Source organism: Dermacentor variabilis, chromosome 2, assembly GCF_050947875.1.
Source record: "Dermacentor variabilis isolate Ectoservices chromosome 2, ASM5094787v1, whole genome shotgun sequence".
Taxonomy (NCBI): Eukaryota; Metazoa; Arthropoda; class Arachnida; order Ixodida; family Ixodidae; genus Dermacentor; species Dermacentor variabilis.
In genome coordinates, this window is record NC_134569.1 from 212,222,764 (window position 1) to 212,245,957 (window position 23,194).

At 43.7% G+C, this 23,194-nt stretch overlaps 1 long non-coding RNA gene across 1 annotated transcript; it reads right to left on the reverse strand.

Moving 5' to 3' along the window:
* Positions 1–15,764: 15,764 nt before the first annotated feature.
* Positions 15,765–21,153, reverse strand: LOC142573085 (uncharacterized). The gene is made up of 3 exons (XR_012826209.1): positions 20,743–21,153; positions 19,876–19,989; positions 15,765–17,494 (listed from the first exon to the last, which is right to left on the reverse strand). It is a non-coding gene; the product is annotated as an uncharacterized LOC142573085 (long non-coding RNA).
* Between the last annotated feature and the right edge of the window lie 2,041 nt (positions 21,154–23,194).

Below are 23,194 nucleotides of genomic sequence, written 5' to 3' on the forward strand. Positions count from 1 at the left end.
TCTGAGATAACCCGGACCGATTTTATTGAAATTTGTTGCATGTCAGAGAGAAACTTAAATTCTAGCGACTGTTGGAAGTGGAATTTCGACTTAGGTCCTGACTTTTGTTAAAAGAACTTTCAAGTATTCGAAAGCTTGAAAATATAGAAGCACGAAGTTTACAAATTCATAGCTCTGCATCAAAAAAAGATATCGCGCTTCTGTAAACGGCATCCATTAGATCATTGAAAGCGGAGAAATTCGATTTGTCATTTTGCAGCTTACGATAATTTGTTACGTTGTGTACGAAGGTTCGGCAAAAGCTGTATTTCCATATTACTAAATCTTTTTAGATTTATTTGTGGCATATCAATTCTGTCCCCTTTAGATGTACTATTAGATGCAATTCAGAGAATTGTGGTATCATTTTTCATTGCTGAGTTACAGAGCTGTAAACTTGATAGTATCGTTTGTTCAAAATTTTCGATTTTTGCCAATTTTTAATAAAGAAATAGGGACATAAATCAAAAATTCTAAGCCAAAAGCCACTAGATTTTAAGTTTTTCTTTTAAATGCAACAAACTTCGTCAAATTTGGTGCAGTTGTTGCCGAGAAAAACTAATTCTCCTTTTACATGTATTTAGATAGGAGCACCCGAGCTAAACCTTCCTCTGAACGACAACTGCTAAGTCCTGTGGAATGGAGCATTGAGTGTTGCCAAGTTAGACATCCTCACCTGCCTGTTTGTGAGGTCACTACATGAAACGCACTTGTCTACGTGACGTCGTTCTTGCCGGAGCTACAGCTGCCACGATAAACCACTGGACTCCTTCATGCTGGAGTGTTTCAGATTCTATATAGGCGTCAGGTGTGTCTACGACAAATTTTCCAACTGGACTATAACGAAATACTGAACGAACAGCGTAGTATATTTGTAGTCCTCTTGCCTGCGCGCTCTGTTCACTGTGTCGACGTTCAACCAACTAGACCAAATTTAGTTTAACTCTTTGCTGTAATCGAAATGTCGGAGTCAAGTCTCAGTAATTCACACATTTCAGCTGAAACATTTTGGTGGCATAGAGTATTTCAACAACCACAGGCAGGGCTCGTTCTAGGTGCACGAAGGAGTCCACATAGAACCTTGTCTGATAGCCATAGAAACTTGGCTATCAGTGCCTATTATACACAGAGCTGTCTGTATTTACTCATTTCGCTTACTTTCCATTGAAAAGGCATGGACTTTTTTGTCCTTCCTTCTTTACGTACACATGCGATCAATGGCAAGCGGAAGCGTACCTATAACCTGTGAAATTGACTTTTAGGCAGTTATAACAACCGGAGGAAAACTGATGTTGGTTGATGTCTGCACCTAAGTACATAAGCACATAAGCAGTTGAATTAATATTCCTGTTTTCACGTTTATATGTCAGAAGACGTTTTCATTTCAAATAAAACAAAAGTTCGTTTTCTTCTACGATGTGTTAAATTACAAATACTTTCTTACAACCACTGAGCCAAAAGTGTTGATCATATTGTGACGGATGCGAGATGTAGGCAAATTATATACTTACAGAGTATTTATGAAGAAAGGTAGGGAAAGAGAAGATGTCTGATCCGGCCCACGTGCAAGCGTCCTTATCGTCATCGTCATCGCTGTGCCAAGCCTCGCGTTCGTCCATGTATGGATCGCTCCTCAACAATATTTAACAGCAGCACAAGGAATCTGAGCAAAATAAGAAAAAAAAGGAGACACACACGAGCGCTACGTGTGCCTTTTGTCGTTTTGCGCTGCAGGTAAATATTTTCAACTTTAACCACGTGGCCTAATTATCGTTATGAGACCAGCTGCTCATTTACAGAATATTTGTTATAATGATTTTGTGACGCATGTTAGAGAATTCGAACAGGACAGAAGTTCACAGGAAAATGGAGACTAGAAGCGATTACTATACTCGCGGACAACTTTCTTTGGCCAGTAAAACTGTTGCTTGGGCTAGTTCGTTCATGCTTGAAGTAGTAAAGGGAAGGCGCAAAAGACCAGGACTCAGGAAGAACACAAACGACAGGACCGGCGCCTGCGAAAGCTTTCTTGGAAGAAATGGCCCAATGTAGAAGAAATATGCTGAAGTAAAACTCTTGCTTGGGCTAGTTGGTTCATGCTTGAAGTAGTAAAGGCAAGGCGCAGAAGACCAGGACTCAGGAAGAAGAACACAAACGACAGGACCGGCGCCAGCTTTGTTGGAAGAAATGGTCCAATGTAGAAGAAATATGCTGAAGTAAAACTCTTGCTTGGGCTAGTTGGTTCATGCTTGAAGTAGTAAAGGCAAGGCGCAGAAGACCAGGACTCAGGAAGAAGAACACAAACGACAGGACCGGCGCCAGCTTTGTTGGAAGAAATGGTCCAATGTAGAAGAAATATGCTCAAGTAAAACTCTTGCTTGGGCTAGTTGGTTCATGCTTGAAGTTGTAAAGGCAAGGCGCAGAAGACCAGGACTCAGGAAGAAGAACACAAACGACAGGACCGGCGCCAGCTTTGTTGGAAGAAATGGTCCAATGTAGAAGAAATATGCTCAAGTAAAACTCTTGCTTGGGCTAGTTGATTCATGCTTGAAGTAGTAAAGGCAAGGCGCAGAAGACCAGGACTCAGGAAGAAGAACACAAACGACAGGACCGGCGCCAGCTTTGTTGGAAGAAATGGTCCAATGTAGAAGAAATATGCTCAAGTAAAACTCTTGCTTGGGCTAGTTGGTTCATGCTTGAAGTAGTAAAGGCAAGGCGCAGAAGACGAGGGCTCAGGAAGAAGAACACAAACGACAGGACCGGCGCCGGTCCTATCGTTTGTGTTCTTCCTGAGTCCTGGTCTTCTGCGCCTTGCGTTTACTATTTCTTTGGCAAGGAAGGGAAAGCTACGGAGGCAAAGCGCGCGCAATTGAGAGCGCTTCTGAATAATGTCTCGTGTTTTCATCCACGTTAGCTTAAGCTGCGGAAGAGACAACATAAACACCTTATTAGCAACATTTAAATAAGATAAAAAACGACATTGAATGTAAAAGTTTACTTATTTTGCGGCTCTTCCCTTCCGCGTCTGCACAAACGCGAAACCGTCGAACGTGGAAGCTGCGGCGACTCCGCGGCTGTTCCGAGCAACCAAAAGCACTGTCAAACGCTGGCGGACTACTTCGAGCGGTAGCAAGTGTGCCGAAGCTCCGCCCCCGTAGCTTTCCCTTCATTGCCACAGAAAGCTGTCCGCGAGTAGAGTGCTCCAAAAAAGGAATGTCGCTGAAGCGAACGTTTCAACAAAGAAAATTACCTTCGCAAAAGCAGTGGCTGCCGTCACGAAGCGAATTTTCTTTGTCGAAACGTTGGCTTCAGTGACATTCCTGGTTTTCCCACTATTCATTACAATAGAAAATTATCGTTACACATCAAATTTCTGTACATACGCACAAAAGGAAGTGAAGCAACAGAAAAATATAAGCAGAAAACAACATTTCCTGTGCCTCAACATGGATAATTGTCTTACATATGCATTTCCTGCAAAATAAAACAGAAAAATATAATACAAAAACTAGACCTTTTTGTAATACAAATCAGAGAACTGTCCTTAAACACAGAATTTCTGTTAATGTAAAACAAAAACCTTGTTAAATAATAGCAAAGTCAAAAACAGAAAACAGATCTTTGCAGAAATATTCTGGCAGGCATCTGCCACGAAATTTCTGTATTTCTTTAAGAAAATATTTCTTACAGTGTACCTTAAACTGCGCTGAACAAACAAGAACGCTTTAAGCGAAGAAGGGGGAAGGAACGAAAGAACCAACGGACGAAGGGGATTGGCCGCTTTCCTATAGCACATGATTGCGGTTCAGCAGTAAACAAGAACCACGATGTCATAGGGTACGCCTCGGTCACTGCACCGCGACTTACGCGCAAGGCCAGACAATGAAAACGACCGGCACTTTACGACCTAACAACTCTACGCGGCTGGATGACGACGTACTACCTTGAGAGTCAGGCGGTGGTAGGTCCCCCCCATCATCTCTCGAGCTGGCCACCGTACTCTTCGGCAAGCGCACTTGACCTTCGTGCTATCAACAAAATGTCGTATACGCGAGTGCGTGAGCTTCGACGACGTCGTCGCCAATGTCCCTGTTGCTTCAGCTTGCTCCTCTCTCTTCTAACTCGCGACATAGCCGTGCCTCACGCCCATTCCTAGCAGACCCTCACAGTGTGAATGGAGGGAGCGAAGTTTAATGCTGATTGTGTGAAAGAAGACCGGTCGACTACAGACAGCGTCTTCTCTGCTGCGGCTAGACACTACTGAGGCTTAAAACCCTTCCATTAGACACAAAACAAAATTTGGCACTTAACTATTGCTGTGACTAGCTGCAGCGAAAACGTGTGGCCAATTCGGTGGACGACTGCATCATCGAGGTAATTTAAGGCGCGAAAAGGCATTGGCGAAGGGCTTACAAGCCAGAATTTTTCAGAGTGGCGTGATGTGAAACAGCTGAGATTTAGGAGCTCCTCCAATGATTGAACCAACGGACAAGCGCAGCATATCAATAATTCGTACGCCATCTATCACTCCATTGTCGCGTCGACGAGATTTCTGACCAACCATAGCAGCGTAGTCACAGGACTCCTCTGGTGAGCCAGTGCAGCGTCCATCTAACGTGAAGAAGACAGAGCAAGAAATGAATGTGGTAGAAACAGAGCCTGCAACTGCGTCAATTTTACGTCAATCTGCAGTTGGTTTTTATCCCTGGAAACTTGTGACGTTTTCTCCTGGACTGACTGACGGAGAGCAGAACAAACGAAAGAATGAAATAGCAGGCTACGTAGACTCCTGTGTTATACGCGAGCTCGACGTGTGTCAGAAATGGACAAAAGTTTAGGAAACTGCAAAAGCTGAACGCAAATTTTTTGTCTGTTTGGAAGTGATCAGACCCAGGGAGTAGGCAACCCAGGAAAGGATGTATGGCACGTACCAGGCAACGGCGGTCGCTCGCAGACTAAATTAGCTGTAACGTACTTAAATGCGCACTGTCCGATTTCCTTCCTGTATGGTTCGAGATAAAACGCAAACACTTGGAGGGGTGACCGCCATTCAGCCGTCATTATTCGAGAGCGTATTCTACTCTATATGCGGTTGCTTTCATTGTTGTTGTTCTTGTTGTTGTTTTCAAGCCTGCAGAAGAAGACAACATTTGCCCAATTTGATTAGTAAAGCAAAGGAAACGCATTTGTATCGTCATCGCATGTCTTCGAATAGAAACAAAATATAAAACGTCATTTTTTTTCTCTGCATATACTGAAAGGCCGATGGGCGTGTATTTTTGTTTTGTTTTTCAGTGTTACGGCTGAGAGGGCGTTATTCCCTACTGCCTATAAGAATTTTCCTGCGCGATATTGTTCCTAATCGAACCTAGAAACAACTGCGCAAGCACAGCGCGGCTTGAAGGCGTGTTGCCAACGTTCCATTGGCCGACTAAGTTCGCCCATTTAGACGAAACAAGAGCGTTAGGGGGTAGAGCCGTGATCACCCGTCATCTAGTAGTAGCAAGTAGTAGCAAGTAGTAAGTAGCAAGTAGTAAAACCCAGTAGCAAGAGTACACATTCGGGCACAGCAATTTCTTCGGAGGCCCTGTGTACATACTCAAGCAAATGCATTCAAAACTACAACTCATTCGACCATGCTTGCTTCGCGCTTGACGGCTCCGCGGTTTCCGTTCATCCATTCTTTTTACGCACTAAGTGCTCACTGCGAACCTGCGCGTACTTAGATAACTGAAGAGCAGCATTCACTTGCATACTTTACTAAGTGCTTGCTCTCTGAGCAATAACTGTTCTAAATAATACAAATCTCAACAACTGCAGGGTGCAAGTGGGTACTGGGTGTCAGGCGTTGTTGTATTTTTTCACTCACTTGAATTTTAGCTAGTGGCTTTGCGAGTTGAATAACTTGTGGCTGTGCTTGTTTTGCCTCTTTTCTCTGAGGCTTGACTTATGGCTAAGTAGATATACGTTTCGATCGTACTGCATGGCATCGAAAGTTCGGTTCTCGACAATGGTGGCCGCATCTCGCTAAAAATAGAATGGAGAAATGCTCGTGCAAGCACGCTTACGTGCACGCTAATTCCAGCCGATTTAATCCTGTAGGCCTCGCTATGATGTCCCTCACAGCCAGACAGTTGTTATGTGATGCTAAAGGCGATAAATCAAGCATGAATGAACTTCCGAGGCAATAATATATACAAATTATTGCAAGGGAGCAGCGAGCTTTGAGTTCATTTGCGCTGTTAGCTTAACTGCTCACTCGGCCTAAATACCACTCGGCCTAACATCCCGTGTCAACTCTACTGTCTACAACTTGGCCTATGCACCTTATTGAAAACTTTAGAGTGAGCTGCTTTCTACATCTCTGTGCTCTAACACTTCCCGCGTAGAAAAACTTGGCATGCATGGCATTTTTGCAAGAGAGGCAGATCCAGCAGCACACTTCTTCAGACCTGTCTCTTGTGTGCTTCAATGTTTAGAGTAACATTTCATACCCACTTATGCTGGCCGGCCTACTCAGTTTCACTTCGGCTATCAAGTAAAAACAGCGCCAAAGAAGACGAACGGCAAGAAGTTAAAGAACAAATAAAACGCCGTGTTGTCTCGCACTCGTCTTACGTTATCAATACTTACCAACTCCTCTATATTTACGCTATTTGTTACAAGCCGCCTTTATCCTTACCATTACTTGACTGGACCTTCGAAACTTCCCCATCACTTGACTGGACGACCAGAAAGATAAGGATGACGTCCTTCGATGGAGGACGAGGGCTTGCATACTACATCTTTGGTTTAGTACAAAGTTGGGTGTAAGAACGTGCGTATATGCTTTGTACCAACAAAGCTCATCTCACAACATGCAACTGTCTAGGACAGCTTTTGATTCTATATTTCAGCCCACTACAGAACGAAGACCTTTCCAAGCGACCTCCAATTACCCATGTCTTGCGACAGTTGGCTTCAGCATCATTAGTATTTGTTTAGTACCTATTTATTACCTGCACACTATAGAGTAGTAGAAGTTAGTGCAGTAATTGGTGCTTTTGTGATAAGGTTGCTGAAAAGGAGACAGTGAAAAAAATTTTTCCTAATCACACTGTACCCTGTTTAGCATTGCGGATGACACCTAACAGAACGGCGGCCACCCTATCGTTCTCAGAAAACTAGTAGGTATAAGGAACAGCACAACGTGCTTGATAGCAACATGAAATACAAGACGCTGTTTATGAAGACGAAGAATGGCTTTATCAACTTGGACACCCTAATCAAGGTTTCGAATAACTACAAAAATCCCCTATTGCAGCTGGTTTTCCGTACCCGCGTCCTTGTCTATTGAAAACTGCCTCCTCGAGATTGTGCTTTTTAACAAGCTCCATCATCGCCGCAATGTTATACCGCGAAGCTCTTTATGGCTAGAGTTCCATGAATTTTTGGTTTCCGACAACAAATCTGCGTGTGCATAAACTCAGCTCTCAAATTTGATGCAAAATCGCTTCATTTTATGCAAAATATAATACGTCTCACCACTTGGATATGCATTTTCAGTTGGTTAGCCATACATAGGCACCAGTTTCGAGATCAGTAGACTCTTAGGTAGATAATAATCTTCTTTCTTTATTTTTTTTTTTTGCTTGCTTACGGGGTTACGATTCACAGCTAAAGGGGGTATGAGCTATCAGTTGTCTTACGCGATGGACAAATTCCTTGTTGGGTAGGCATAGAAATGCTTAAGCATTTAATAACGGAAGTGATATGAGCATGTGTGTGCGAACCTGTCGTCACGACGACCACCGATCAGGACAATAAATGTGTTCATACCTTCGTTCAAAACTGTATGTTACCTCTGTGTGGTGTGCTACACAGCTTTGCTGATCATCCACCTTCACAGAGCGGAATGGCTCTTGTTTTTTAGATATTTTTCGCCAGAGAGGTTGGTCAGTCACTCGTGAGGATTCGCTTTTGAATTTTGTGTCTATATATATTCGCTTTATTTTGCCTCTGATGAAGGGCCAGTCCTACAGTGTATGATGACATGCAGTACCTCCCGCACTTGACTTATTCGGATGGACTTTTATTTAACTGTATATAGTATAATGTGTTATAATGCAAGTAATGTAGTGTCCATAACGAGTATGCTTGTTTTTTTCTCCGTATGGAACATTTCTTTCTGGGTGTCGTCTTTGGTGTCGGAAGTATAGTGCGTTGTCCACGCCATTCACTTGACCTTTGGGGTCTGCTCTATTGTATTTGCTTCGATGTTGGCTGATCTCTCCACTTGAGCTCAGGACCCGATTTGACAACTGAACGACAAAGAAGAAATACATATGTGCACTGCAAACGCTAGTGGAGACCTCTGCTACCCTAAGTAATAAAACAAAATAAAACAAAACAAGAAAACAGACAGGGGATGAATAGAAAGGCAGGGACGTTAGCCAGAGGTAGTTATAATTGGCTACCCTGTACGGAGCAAGGATTACGTGGATAAATAGGGAAAGACAGCGGTAGGGCGCGGCGTTTTTAAAGTCTATCGTGAAGGCCCGACGATCACAGGAATCTTGGTAGCGCGAATGAGGCTTATGCGCGGATGTTAATTCTTTGGGAGCACTGGCCTAGAGCTTTCAGTTGTTAGAGTGGACGATTACCCAATTGGTTCATCACTTTGCACATCACTTGCCTCTCGGCACTATAGCGTGGGTAGACGCAGATAAGGTGTGCGAGCGTCTCATCACAGATGGCTTGTCGCACGCAGGGCTGTTGGCGATTAAAGTAAACAAATATCCATCATGACCGACTGACGCTCTGGTAAACGTTTTACTGCGAAAATTACATAACCCAGCTATATTGTTTCAGATTTTAATTCATTATTTATTGCAATCAATCAATCGCTTGCAGACATGCATAGTTAAACTCCTGCAAGCATGTATGAGCGATTTCAGTACATCAATGCAGTGAAAAAGGCTGCGGAAATTTGCCAAGAGCAACGAGACTGCATGTATGGACGTAACCTTAAGCCTCTCAGTTGTTTTAGAGCGCAGCTCTTTGGCGTCCGTTCCTGGGTTTCGCGTCGTCGTCGGCGTTGTCGTCGGCCTCGTAACCAGCTCCGCCCCCCTTTCATCCCCCCAGCGCTAGCAGCAACCGACTGATACCGCTGGATGCCGCTGACGCCGCTAGAGAGTCAAGATAACGTGACTGCATAGAACACCGTCGCCGCCATGCAGAAAGAGGAGGAAAGGGTCCCCCCCCCCCTGTTCTTGTGTGGCGGATAGGGTGCTCTTCAGTTGCCGACGCGCCGGTTATTTCACGTAGGCCCCGGCACGTCGACGAATACGTGACCACCTTCCCACGGCTAGACCTGGTTCTTAGCGCTGCGGAAGCGAGGGTATCATATTGTTTGTGTCGGCATCGGCGGCGTTGTCCCTGAAACCAACTCCGCAGCTGGTGTTGACTCACTATCGGCGTCAGCGGCATCAGTCAGTCGCTGCTATCTCTTCCCTCCTCCCTTTATCGTGTTGTCCGCTTGCTGCGCGCGCTTCTGCCCCCATCGTTTGCCGCTGGGTGTACACGCCGCCCCCCTCCCCCCTCTTCCTGCGAGTCTCCGGTTGTCAAAGCGCCGGCTCGAACTTAATTCCTTTCTTCGCTCCTCCTCCAATGCAACCCCTGTGCGGTGGCAATCAGAGAGCCAGATCGGTGGCGGCGGATCTGTATATGTGCACCGCCCGAGCCGAAATTGCCGCTGCCGTTCGCCCTGTGCGGTGGCAATCAGAGAGCCAGATCGGTGGCGGCGGATCTGTATATGTGCACCGCCCGAGCCGAAATTGCCGCTGCCGTTCGCCACTGCGAAATTATCTGCCAGTTCTTTCTGAGCCATGAGCGAGACGACCGATGGAAGTCCTCCGTCTGCTGCTGCTGCTGCTGCTGCTGCTGCTGCTGCTGCTGCTGCTGCTGCTAAACGAGCTGCCAGAGCAGAGGCCCAGCGCCGTCGCCGTCAGAATCCAGAGGTGCGTGCCGCCGAAGCAGAAGCTTACCTAGTGGAGTCTTTGTTAAAGGAATACGTGTGAAAAATAAAAAAAAATCTGTGATAGCGCATACATGTGTTGCTCGATTTCTTTGCCTCAATCTATCGAAAAGGTGAAACAGCTTATTTGCTGCGCTCAAATTTCGCTTTAGGAAGTAACGTAATCGTCGGTATTTTTTCGTCAATAACTGGCAGGTTGGTTCCTTGCAGCAACCTCTACAACATTATTAGTAACTTAGTCAAACCGGTAAACAGAACCTTTAAAATGTAGAGACGTAAAATGAATAGAAAAGCGTTCGCTTTCTTCACGATTGCTCCCAGCAATGTCGCGCAACTTCCTACAAGCCAACTGTACCTTTGGCGAAAAGTCTTCTATCCCCACTTTAGGGGACTCGAGGTTTTTCAGTTTCTGGGCATATTGTAGTACTTCTGTTTTAGATTTAAAGTTGAGGAATTTAATGATAATAGGATGGTGAAAACCGTGACGGCGCTGACCAATACGATGAGCACGTTCAATGTCACCAACGTTGCTGCGCCTCAACCTGTTACTTATGTCGTCCACAACATTGAGGAGTTCTTCATTTGCTTTAGATATGTTTGTCTTAACTTCCTGAACAGAATCCTTCATAGCGTCAAAGTGCTTTTTCAATCGCTGCTCCCATAACCCCCCTTGCTGATGTCGGTGACAATTTCTACTGAACCGCTTTTCGCCCGAAGCTTCGCGACCTATTTGGATCGACCTTGGTGAGCCTTTCAGCGACCGCCATGCTTTCTCCACGGTTGCCTGTTGTATCAAGTCACCCCAGCGGACACAGGCCAAAATTCTGGTCGGACGCTTCGTAGAGGTCTTAAAGATCGTCGTCGCAGTTGTCACACTGGGATCGTGAAGGTCTACGTATATACTTGGCGAGCCCCGCGGTCTGTTACAAGGTCGATTATAGCCAGTTTACCGCTGTTCATCGCCATTTCTGAACAAGCCTTCATGTTAAGTATAGCTATTGTTTTGGCGCCTCGGTTTGCCTCTTATAAAATCAGGGCCGGATTAAGAATAATGAGAGCCCTTGGCTAATGAGGATGCAGGCGCCATTTCCCTATACTGCCCCCCCCTCCCTGTCGCCTGCTACGCTACTGGAAATATGCCATGTTTCATTTTAATTCCACCAAATTAAAAAGAACGAAGTGCGATCAACGGTATTATTTTTATGGTTATTATTATAAGGAAAACGACAAAATTTCTTGAAATTCGAGCTGTTGTAAACACCAACACATATGTTCAATTTTTGATTAATCTTCATTCTGTTTTCAGCAAAAGCTAGGCTTTAAGAAAAAGTTTAGTGCACTCAAGACGAACAAGAACTTAGAAAAGAGAACACAGCTCAGATGTCGATCCTTCTGAAGTTGGGCTTTGTTTGCATCACTAAGTTTAATCCCGTGAGGAGACGCATGGTTGTATCCAAAACGTTCTTTATTAAAATTCAAGCATCAGACTTCAGTAATTGTTATACACGTTGCTCTATAAATATGCAATACATAGATACAATACTTAAGGCAATACAAACACCATAAAAATGCACTAGAATACAGATGAAAATTACCAAATGTAATTGCAAAACACTATTTGAAGATATTTTCGTTAAAGGTAAGACAAGCAAGGACGACACCAAATAAACGTGGCACTATCAAAAACAACAAAAATGCAGTTCTTTATAAGCACGCTAAATATCACAAGAACAAGCAAGAGACGAACAACGAAGATTTGCATATCTTGAATTTCACTGCTGAGCGTTTCACTGGCAACGTGGAGGCTGGGAGGCAACACAACGAAGTTATTGGAAATATTCATGTATAGCGCAATCAGTCCTCTTTTAAAATGGCATCTTTCGCGCCTTCGCTTTGGCGAAATCAGATGTAGTCTGTTCGAAGGACAGATCGCGGAGGAGGTCACTTTCAATGGACATGATAGCAAGCGAGTTCACCTTGTCGTCAAGGAGGCTTGAACGAAGGCGATTTTTTTATCAGCGACAACTTGGAAAACGATCGTTTGGTCTCACAGTTTGCCACGGGTATGCTTAAGTACATTCGCAAAGCAATAAAGGCTCGGAAACAGATCAATGAGCTTTCTTTCGTGCAGAAACTTCATTATTCCCAGGGGACTCGTTTCCTGGCACACAGAGTTGTGCAGAAAGTTCGCAAGATGAAAGATTTCAGCGGAAAATGCTAGCTCCAAATCATTTTTGTAGGTTTTCACCTACTTCTAAGCCTGCTGTGCCAGAGAGGCCTCGCTCCTAACTTCTCGCAGCAATTTTAAGGATCCGAACCTTTCGCACAGTTCAGTGTAGACAGCCTTTCGCACTCGCAAAGCAGAGCCTAGACTGTCCAGTACAACATTGTAGGTCTCTACGATAAACCTTTTGTACCTTGTAGCGCACTATCGCTTTTTCCGTCCGCGTGCTTACTCGAAACGATGCGTTTGCCCTCATCCTGATAACATTCATTGGTACTTGGCGTGCGTGCTCTCGCTTCGAAGGTATCAAAGAGAGGTTGCAAAGAATTAACAAAGCCTTCTACAGAGCTCAGCAGGTCTACAGCAGTTGAAATGTCTAGGCCTGGTATTTGAAGTGCTACGCTCGTTTTGTCAAGGCGCTCCAAGATTTCACTCCAGAAAATCACCATGAATGCAGTCTCTAGTTTTGTCATTTTCTTGAAGAGAAAGTGCGCTTCGTTCCTTGCGTCACCGTTTTCTTCCTCGTTCTTTGATTTAGCTACAAGGCAACACAAGAGTGCATTGAAATTTTTCAGAATTCCCTTACATGATTCGTCGTGTCTTAATTGACCACCTGGTCTCAGAGGGACTTTCCAAAACAAGCTGCTGGCCAGTTCCGCCCATGCTGTCCAAAAGATACCTCAATCGCTTAGGTGGGGCAGCAAAGAACACATACAGTCTCTGAATTACAGTGAAAAATTTGACTGCCTCAACGCAACTGTAAACGCTACGCGCGCCAACTAAGCTCAGTGAATGACCAGCACACGGGACGTAGACTGCCAGTTCGTTCACGTGTTTGATTTGAGCTTGCAGTTCTTTGTATTTTCCTGACATATTATTCGCATTATCATAAGCTTGGCCCCTACAATAATCAATTGAGCTGCCATTTGTCGTCATGAGGGACATCACGATATCGAAAAGATACAAGCCGGTATGTGATTCAACTGGAACAAATCCAAGAAAGCGTTCGTACCCTTTCCCATTTAAATAGTATCGTAAGACAACTGACAACTGATCAACGTGAGTAAGGTCTTGAGTCGAATCAACAATTAAAAAGAAGTATGCTGCGCGTTTCACTTCGTCGACAAGACGTTCCTTGATAGCCTATGCCATATGCTCCATAAATTAATCATAAATGGTTTTTGACAGATACAATGGGTGACCATTTCCTTTGTTCCCGTAGCGTTTAATGTGCTCCTCTAGAAAGGGATCAAACTTGGCAATGGCCTCAAGCACTCCCATATAATTGTCATTTCTTGGTAAACCAAAAATCTCCTCACTGCCCCTAAAGGCTAGGTTGCGCTCAGCTAGAAGCTTAACTACAACGACTACGCGCTTCAACACCTCTGTCCAGTAAGCGGCCTCAGTGACAAGATGCTTAGCCAGCTACTTCTCAATTGTGCTGCTCGAGTTAGAGTGGGCGAGCCATGCTGCCGCGTAGTTACGGCGCTCGACGCTATTTTCATGTGCACAAACATTTTCTTCTGCTCTTTTCCTATCACAAAAGCCGTGCGTAGTGAAATTACTGCTCAAAAGTATGGACGACCAAGGTTTCCATCGTTTTCACAGGATCCAGACAACCAAGATGAGTCAAACCTTGCTTCTTGCGAGAAAACCGCGGTGATGGAGTTGGCAAGACCTCCACAGAAGCACAGTCGGTACTATTGGGAGTTTGACAAGGATTCTGGGTAGAGCGATCATACTGCTTCGCCGAAGCTGCATTCAGTAGGTACTTTGTCATCTTTGTTAGCTTCTTTTCACGCTCTTCTCTTTCTAACTTCGCCTTTCGTTTAGACGCACCACTTTGATGCTTCCGACAAAGCATTTTCGCATGAATAGATGCTAATTCTTCACCGGGCACTTCGTCAGTCCGACGCGACCGCAGGTGTCCAACGGTGGCCGTCCCGATGACTGGCGCACGCTGCCTGGATGGTCCGTAGCTGGCTGAGAGTGGTGCGTCCCCCGAGAGCTCCTCAGCGGGCAGGCTTATGCAAGCTTAACCGGCGGCTCGGGGCTGAATCGCAGCCCGCAATCAACTTCCTTTTATGGACGCGCGCCGCGTGTGTCTGTTACTAGCGCCAAAGCAGGCGTTAACATGCGCATAGAGTTCCTTGTACAAATTCCCGCCTTCTCCGTACAAACTCACTCCTTCTCCCGTTCCGGTCTCGTCTTCCTATTGGCTAGGAGCAATCGTCTGTTCTGCAAATTCTCGATTTTTCTTTCGCCCCGTCGACACCGAGCGCGAGAATGAAGTGGAGAGGGCGACTCCTAGCGCGGGCGAAGTTACGCGCCCTCCGTCGCCTCTTAGTCATCTTTTTCTACTTCTTTCTGGAAAGCTCGGCGGCCAGTCTGACCTACTTTTTCCGTCGAGCGCGCGCGAGCGTGCGCAGCCACTTGGCAGGAATGGGCCCTGGAGACAGGCCTTTGTGTCCAGCTCTCCAACTTCCCCCTTCAGTCTTCCACAACCCTAGCCCGAACAGTGAACAGTGAACAGTGACCACCCTACAACATCGCCATCTGCTGAACTAGCTGCCCTTCGCGCTGCACTTTCTTTCGTCAATCGGGAGCCACCTCGACAATGGTCAATCTTCAACGACTCAAAGGCAGCCCTACAATCTGTACTATCAGCTCTGCGTCGCGGGCCATTATAACAGCTCGTATTCGATATTAGATGCCTACTCCATACATCACATCATATCCCACGTGACGTTTGAGTGGCTGCCAAGTCACTGCGGCGTCACTGGAAACGAAGACGACGATAATGCGGCTCGGGCAGCTCTTGAAGACGCACAAGAAGAGGCCATACCGCTTTCACGATCCGACGCAGCTAGCCCCTTACAAAAAATTTTAATGTGTTTTTTTAGAAAGTCTTTTGAATGTTCTCTATAGAACTCTATTGTGTTTATTTTGATTGCCTATAGAATTTTCCTATAGAGTTTCAAAAGTTATTTGGCCACCGCATTCTTATAGGAACTCTAAAGACGCATTTCTATAGAACATTTCTATCGAGTAGCTTTAAAGATGCTAAAGACAAATTTCTATAGAATATTTCTATCGAGTTTCTTTAGAGATGCTAAAGACAAATTTCTATAGAATATTTCTATCGAGTTTCTTTAGAGATGCTAAAGACAAATTTCTATAGAATATTTCTATCGAGTTTTTTTAGAGATGCTAAAGGCAAATTTCTATAGAATATTTCTATCGAGTTGCTTTAGAGATGCTAAAGGCAAATTTCTGTAGAATATTTCTATCGAGTTGCTTTAGAGACGCTAAAGACAAAATTCTATAGAATATTTCTATGCAGTTGCTTTCGAGTACGTACAAGCAAATGCCCATAAAAGCTAGGCCGATATGTGTAAAGAACTTGCAATTTACCAAAGTTCTACTGTAGGCAATAAGGACTACAGTAAATGCAGTGGCAAAATAATTGGTGCTACAACCACAAAGTATTCAGTTTGAAATGTTTATTGCACTTCAGACTAGATACATACTTCATATATGTGACATACACGCTTCAGACTAGAACTTGCAACACACAAACTGTAGCTGCCAACATGCTTCTCAGGTCAAGCTGGTGGTGCAAACACGCGAAACATGAGGTAAAAGAATCAGTGGCAGACTTGATTACAGTTGACACCTGGCAATAACAGGCTTGACTAGGACAAGAAACCATACCATTAAAACTGCAAAAGGAGTGCCTGTTCCAGCAGTGCACATTGAACGGTTGGATACTAAAGCCAGAAAATAGACTGATATGAATGTGCACTGCAATGTTGTGTCAGCCTGACGAAACGACACAGCATTTTAGTTTGTTTAAGTGCAAAAATAACACTGGCAGTCGCTGCGAAAATGTGGCAAATAATGGCTTTCACAGATAAGTACACCATATACCGAAACCACACAGCATATTAGTCTATGTTTATGTGTAAAATTAGCACTGGCAGGCCCTGCAAAAATGTGGCAAACAGTGGTTTTCATAGAGCAGTACAGCATATATCGTACAAAGTTTAAAAGCTTGTATTTCATTGTAAGGGAAACAATTTTGAGATCAGAGCCAATATTCTAATTAGGGTGAGAAATACAAACCAGACCGACACACGCAATGACTAAAAAAGAGATTTAGCTCAGGAGCTCCTATGTAATGCACATAAACAGTAAAATAGTTTTTCTCGGCAACTATGGAATCAAATTTGATGAGGTTTGATACATTTAAAAATGTTTAAATCATAGTTTTACATTAAAACCATCACTATTTATTAAAATTTGCTGAAAATAGCAAAACTTGAAGGAAAAAGACTTAGTTTGCAACTGTAAAAAAATAAAGAAGAACTAGCACAAGTTCCTTAATTCTGTAAATTTTCCTACTCAAATACATCCAAAATACAGAAATACTTTTGAGACAACCACAGCACTAATTTGAAGTTTGTGGCATTTGAGAATTCAACTTGTTGCAGGAAGAACTATTTGGCAGGTTTAAGAAAAATAACACCACGAAGGTTACTAATCCCCGTCTCTGTGCCAGAAAGAGATATCACAGTTCTGCAGACTCCATCTGCTATGTCTAAAGTCAACAAACTTTATATATGAATTTACAGCTTACATGAAATTGTTGCAATGTTTGAGAGTTTCGCACATCTACTCATAAATTAGTGATTGTATATTAGAGCAGCATATGGTATCTCTAATTTGCCAGATTAAATTATGGTATTAGGTCCAACAAAAATGTGATCTAATTTTTTAGTTATGAGTAAGATTTGTTAACCTTACTGCTCTGTTTCTTCAAAATTTGCAGTTTTCATGAATTCGTATCAAAAGCAGACTAGTTGTCTGAAAATGTTTTATCATGGTACTGTGCTACGTGAATTATGCTTTTTGAAATAACATGTTTACTTTGATGCAATGATATTTCTCTATTTTATCTGTTTCCTTGCTGAAAAACTGCACAGTATTCACGAGATATGAATAAATAAATATTAAGTGAACAAGTAAACAAATAAATATTGCGGTTTGTCTTATCATTCCACCACCAGCATGACCTGTATGGAGCTTTGGCTACTGCTCACATGTTGCAAGTTCATTCTTACATGATCACCTGCTATTTCACTTCCCAGGAAAGGAGCGAGGAAAGGCTAGTTTTTGGCCTCATTTGGTCCGTCTAGTAACGGCGACGCTGGAGCCTGGAAAATACAATTGAAATTAATTTTCAAAAGGTGTAATGAACATTCAGCCATAATGTATTAGTAGGCACAAACATGCCACAAATATCTATATAGTTGTAGCATTATGCTAAGTTTCATTTCAGTATTTCAGAAAAAAATTATAACAGAAAAGTGGCAGAACACCCCACCTCCCCACCACTCTGCCAAACAGCGGCAGTTCTTTTGAGAATCATTTTTGACAATATCTTCACTTTCCCAAGATACTGTGACATCAGCACTGGGCCAATGTGCCTGGCAGTAGAATATCATTGCTGATGACAAAAAGCATCTCCAAACGACAACAGCCTAGTCACACCTTAATCTCATCTTGCAATGACAACACATTCCCCATTTATAAGATAAGCAAGCAGGAACACCCATGAGCTAAGAGTCCTATACAGACGTCACACTGTGCATAGGAAACAAATTTTTTGAAAAGAAGGGAATGACCTACTGGCTTCTATTGCTGAGCGGTAGACAAAATTAATATTCCATCCGCTGTTAGCCATAGTTGGTAGGTACTATGCTTAATATGCCAATAATAAATTTCTCACATGGAGCTTGAGCAATCATGATGATGCATGTAAGTAGTATCCATTGTAAGGGGAACAATAATGTTTTAAGTTGTTTTCGCATATTATGATGGATAACTGCCAATTAGTGGTATTTGGAACACAGTCGCAGTGTCACTGTCAGATACAATGGACACAGTATATTCGTGCTTTTTGAGTTATTGAAACAATTAGTTTCTAATCTAGTACAGGTATGTACACTGATATATGTATCCTAAACGCAATGATAAGACTTCCCAATTGCAATTGAAAAGTTAATTCAGTTTTAATTAAAAAGGGTCCTTCTTGCAACATGGCATGTGAAAAACAGAAAACAAAAATTATACTAATCATGTCTCTTTGAAAATTGATTGCATAACTGCTCTGTAGGTCAAGCAGAAAATTTAACAAGAAATAACGTGCCTAAAACTAGTTGCAACAAACAAATTTGTTCCTACGAAGGTTGCAGACAATTCAGTAAACAGATTGTGACCCAGTCTTGTTATGTGGCATTCCTCAGCGAATTTGTTGGTCAATTGGTTGCCGCAGCTGAACAAAACAGATGAACAGTCTAAATCTGGCGTGCAGCCCCAGTCCCATCGATGCATGGTCAAGTGGGACGAACATACTGACCCGGGGAGTGAATTATGGTGCTGTCTTAGGCACGTGTTGAGGCACCGGCCAATCTGCTGCATGTACATTTGACCAAATATACACATGATCACAAGAATAGACTACACTACCTCTGACAGACACAAGACAAATTTAGTGGTATCTAAGCAAGCCTTTCTTGTCGGGGTGCCTATATGCACAGCAGTGTGCAAGAGAATTGAGAAAGGCAAGCAGGCAAGGGAGGCTTGCTCGGTGAAAGATACCACCAAAATTGGCGTGTGTGTCACAGGCAGCGTACTGTATCCCTTTCACATGTGGTCAAGTGTACATAGGGCAAACTGGCCGGTATCGTATGTGTATAAGAGACCACCATATTTCATTTAAAAGACCAGTATGGTCATCCAACTTGGCCGTACATTTCCAAAACGGGGCTTCATGTTGGATTACAATCATTCATCTGTTTTCATCCACTGTAAAAATTGACAAGTGCAATCGATGAGGCATACCACATATATAGTAAGACATGTGGGTGAGCCGCCATTTTTAATGCAACAAACAAAAAAGGCATCCTGTGTAGGTCACAAGGTATCCATATCAGTCTGTGCCTATGTACTACTGAAGTAAATGCAGCATAGGAAATACTGACCATCATATTAATTTTCAAGAAATTAAAGCTCACCAAATGTGTATTTCGCAGTGGCTGTTACTAAGGGAACAGAGAAGTAACTGTAAAGATATCAATGATAAACAAAGGTGTGCACACTACGTGCTTAGACCTGTGACATATTTAGTCCACTACACTTCGAATTCTTACATGCACAGAAAACTGCACGAGATTGTAGCACAAACAGAAAAAAAATTATGCAAATAAGGGGTACAGCATAGGAAATAGTTTTCAAAGAAGAAAACCACCATAAAAAGTCATAAATACACTACGTACAAAGCAAAAATTATATTTAACTTGCAGGTAAGCAACTTACGCAAAAGAAATATTAAACATCAGGAAAGGTTCGGTATAGTTTTATACAGAACACAATAATGTGGGCATAATGGCTATGCACACAAATAGGTAGCAAGTTCAATAAGGTTGCATAAATATTTAGTCTCTTTAGTAAGCTGCAGTATGGAATGTGTTGACAAAATTCACCATGAATGACACCAAGCCCCCTTTTTGGAACACATACATTTCATACACACCTGACGTGACCATCCAGATCACACGCCATGCTGCTGCAGCCATATATCCACAGGGTCTGCATTTCTGGGGGCTCCTCGATCTTGTAGTTTATGTTGTGGGTCACGGTCTCGCCACTACAGAATGAGGTCTATGTTAGCTTATAGCAGTGGCACAATAAAGCTGTGATATCGTGAAAACATGCAATCAGCACCTAAAAGGGTCATGAAAACAATGTCTGCACTAATGTGGAAAGAGAGCAAATGCTTGAAATTATCGAATGTCATGACAATAGGGACCTCTACATCAAATAAAATTTTGGACGCGCCGCAGCAGCAGATTACAATCTAATCTTAATGTTTTTTCCATTACTTAGTATAGGCAACGTTCCCCTGTCATGTTTAGTTAAGTCAGTTATGTCAACACATCTTGTCTTGGAAATAAAGCTGTACTAGTAGCAAGCTGTGATTGGCTTACATTTTTTCCCTAGAACTGTTCGTTAGCCAAAAACCTCGTAAGCAGAGATTGTGCACAACGTCGAAGCATTTATAAGTGAGGAAACGTCATTGAAGAAAGAATCGATGAAGAGGTAGACGGGTCGTTACTATGCAACTTTAGCAGACAGGCGGGAGCTCACGCACAGCTGCACAAGGTGAACACGATTTCCGAAACTTTTCTCAGCGGAAGCAAACGCTTATCAGGATTATCAATTCCGCACTGTGGCAATAGAGTACACAATTTTTACAACCAGCGCGTAGCAAGTATCAGCACAGGGTTCACTGTTGACGTGGGTGTTCCACTTGCTACGTTCGCAAGGCACTCTATACACACACGGGAAGCACACACAACACGGATGAACGCACGTGTAGTTGGCGAGCACGATTGCTTACCGTTTCAACAGTACGGCGAGGTCGAAAGGCGCTCTCCAAGTTTCCAGTCACGCGTCTGCGATGTTACTTGCAGCAAACAAGCCGCTGGGTAGTGGACGAGCTGAGGCACGCTAATAATACGCATTACTTCTTTGCGCCGTCCACCAAGCTTTCCACGACAACCAGCGGAGACAAAGGGAACGCACTCCACGGCATCAAAATCGTTGGTCCACATTTAGCTGGCGCGCCACGCATACGGCGTGCTCACAGCGAGACTCAAGCCATCTTCTGGCACTTTCGTGCTCGCGAACTACGTCTCATTTCATTACAGCAAACCTAATAACACACGATCAAACAAACACATCGATGCAGCTCGCACAACAACCGTTGAAGACGGAGCAATTACAACACGCCGTATCTTCGTATTCTACCTGTCGCGTTGAATACGAAAATACCGGCGCTGCCAGCGCCGTCTGTATAATAGTGCGGCTGTTGTGGCCTCCGTGATTCCTACAATAATACCCACTACAGCAGGTTTTGTGCCGTTTTGGGCCGAACTGCATACATATGTTGCTAGACAAGAAGAAACATTGACATGCTCATATTGTGTGCTATAGTTTAGGGCAGAAATAAATTACATGCAGTATTCTTGCTTTTGAATCGCTTATGCCACATGTAGTCAGCAAAAAGCATGGTCTTCAAGATCCGGACAATTTACCCTGCGTAAGCTATTGCTGGGGTGTGATTTTAACGATTTCAACCTCGGTCACTGGCCTTAAAACCCTAACTGACTTTATGCGCAGCCGTTACCTGCACTACATGCGCCCTCACTTCGTTTCTCATTGAAGTAACTTCCTGCTGTCGTTCAAATGTAGCCCAGAAATTGTCCACACAACCTCGGAGGTACACATGTGCAGTGTGTGATGTTTCCGTGCGCTTGTGTCCGTCGCACAGCAACATAATTTATATACGATGATTTTTAATTTTACCCGTGAGGCACAGGTTACGCTTATGTGTTCCCTATCTTGCTTTCGTGGCGATGTGCTTATCATGCGCGGATCGCGCTCATGTGGTCCGTGACTTTTCAAGATTCCTTGAAAAAAAAAATCGTTTCTGCAGCGTGCATTTGTCGCATTTGAGTGGTGTGTGTCAGAAATGTGCGGCGGCGTTCGATGTGTTTCCGCCCCAAGTGCTGCAGTCACTGCATGCCAGCAAATAGATATGACGCGATTGCTAAGGCGCAGTTTTGCTTAGTGTTTCTTGGTATACATCTTTGTGATTTACCTGCATATGCGATATAAACCACAATGCGCGCTTCCGTTATATTTCTTTGGTTTTCCTAATTTCGATTAGTGTGATGTTTGCCTTCGTCAATGAGTGTCTTTTTAACGATGCTCTTACTTCATAGTAAAAAACCTCGGAAATGCCGATTGCAAGAACCAGCGTCTTCCAGTGCCTTCCAGTGTGAAATCAGCGCGTTGTTATTTTTTTTTTAAGCACTGGATCGCACTGGGTACGCTGGCGCTCGCTGGGACTCACTCGAGACAAGTGAGAACGCTGAATAAGAGCTGGGCAATGCTGGGTCACACTGGAAGAGACGGTCGCATTGGAAACTGCGCTGGTTGTGTTTGTGTCGCGCTGGCTCCAGTACGCAAGGACGAGCGCTGCTGAATATTAAATGCTTTATACAATTTCATCACTTCATACTAGTCTCTTGTCCTAAATAACGCTATATCTCAGGGTCATTGAACTATTTCGTGTCGCAGCATGGAATAAAGGTGCGTGAGCTGCCTTGTTTATTCCTGCACATGTGACAATGAAAATCACTTTCGTTTTTTGCATTTTGCCTTTTGACAAGGCGGATAGCTAAATTCTTGAACGAAACTATGCAAACGCAGAGGACGCCGCTTTTTTAGTAGTTCGCACGTAACATATGATTGGGAGTTATCGCCATTGTCGCAGTGTTGTGGAGTGGACATGAAATCCAGAAGTCGTTCAGACGCGCTCGAACAGACCCCGAGTTCGAAGCCTACCGCTGCTTGATATTATCGCACCGATAACAAGGCTGAGGTGATTCGTGCGCTTCCACTTTCCCTATTGTACTAAAAAGAGTTCTGAGGCTCAAATACACACATTTTAGCTTTCGCCAGCTAACCGCGCCGAGATCAGTCCCCACCGAAGCTTAGGCATAGCGTATCCGCCGAGTCCGTCTGCACGCTATCGGCGCGTCTAACCTCAAGAATCAAGGAGTCTAACAAGGATAAATTACTTTATATTTCAGATTTCGCATCAGTGCTTTTAAATAAACAAATTTTTCATGTCTACAGTGCCAGCACAAGAAGTGAGGAGCGCCGATGTGACGCGTCATAAACGCAGGTATATGTGCTGTCGCCGAAGGCTCCCAGCACTAGCCTGCGCTTCTCTGACGAATATATATGACTAGACAGACGTGTAGACTGAAAGACATCACTGA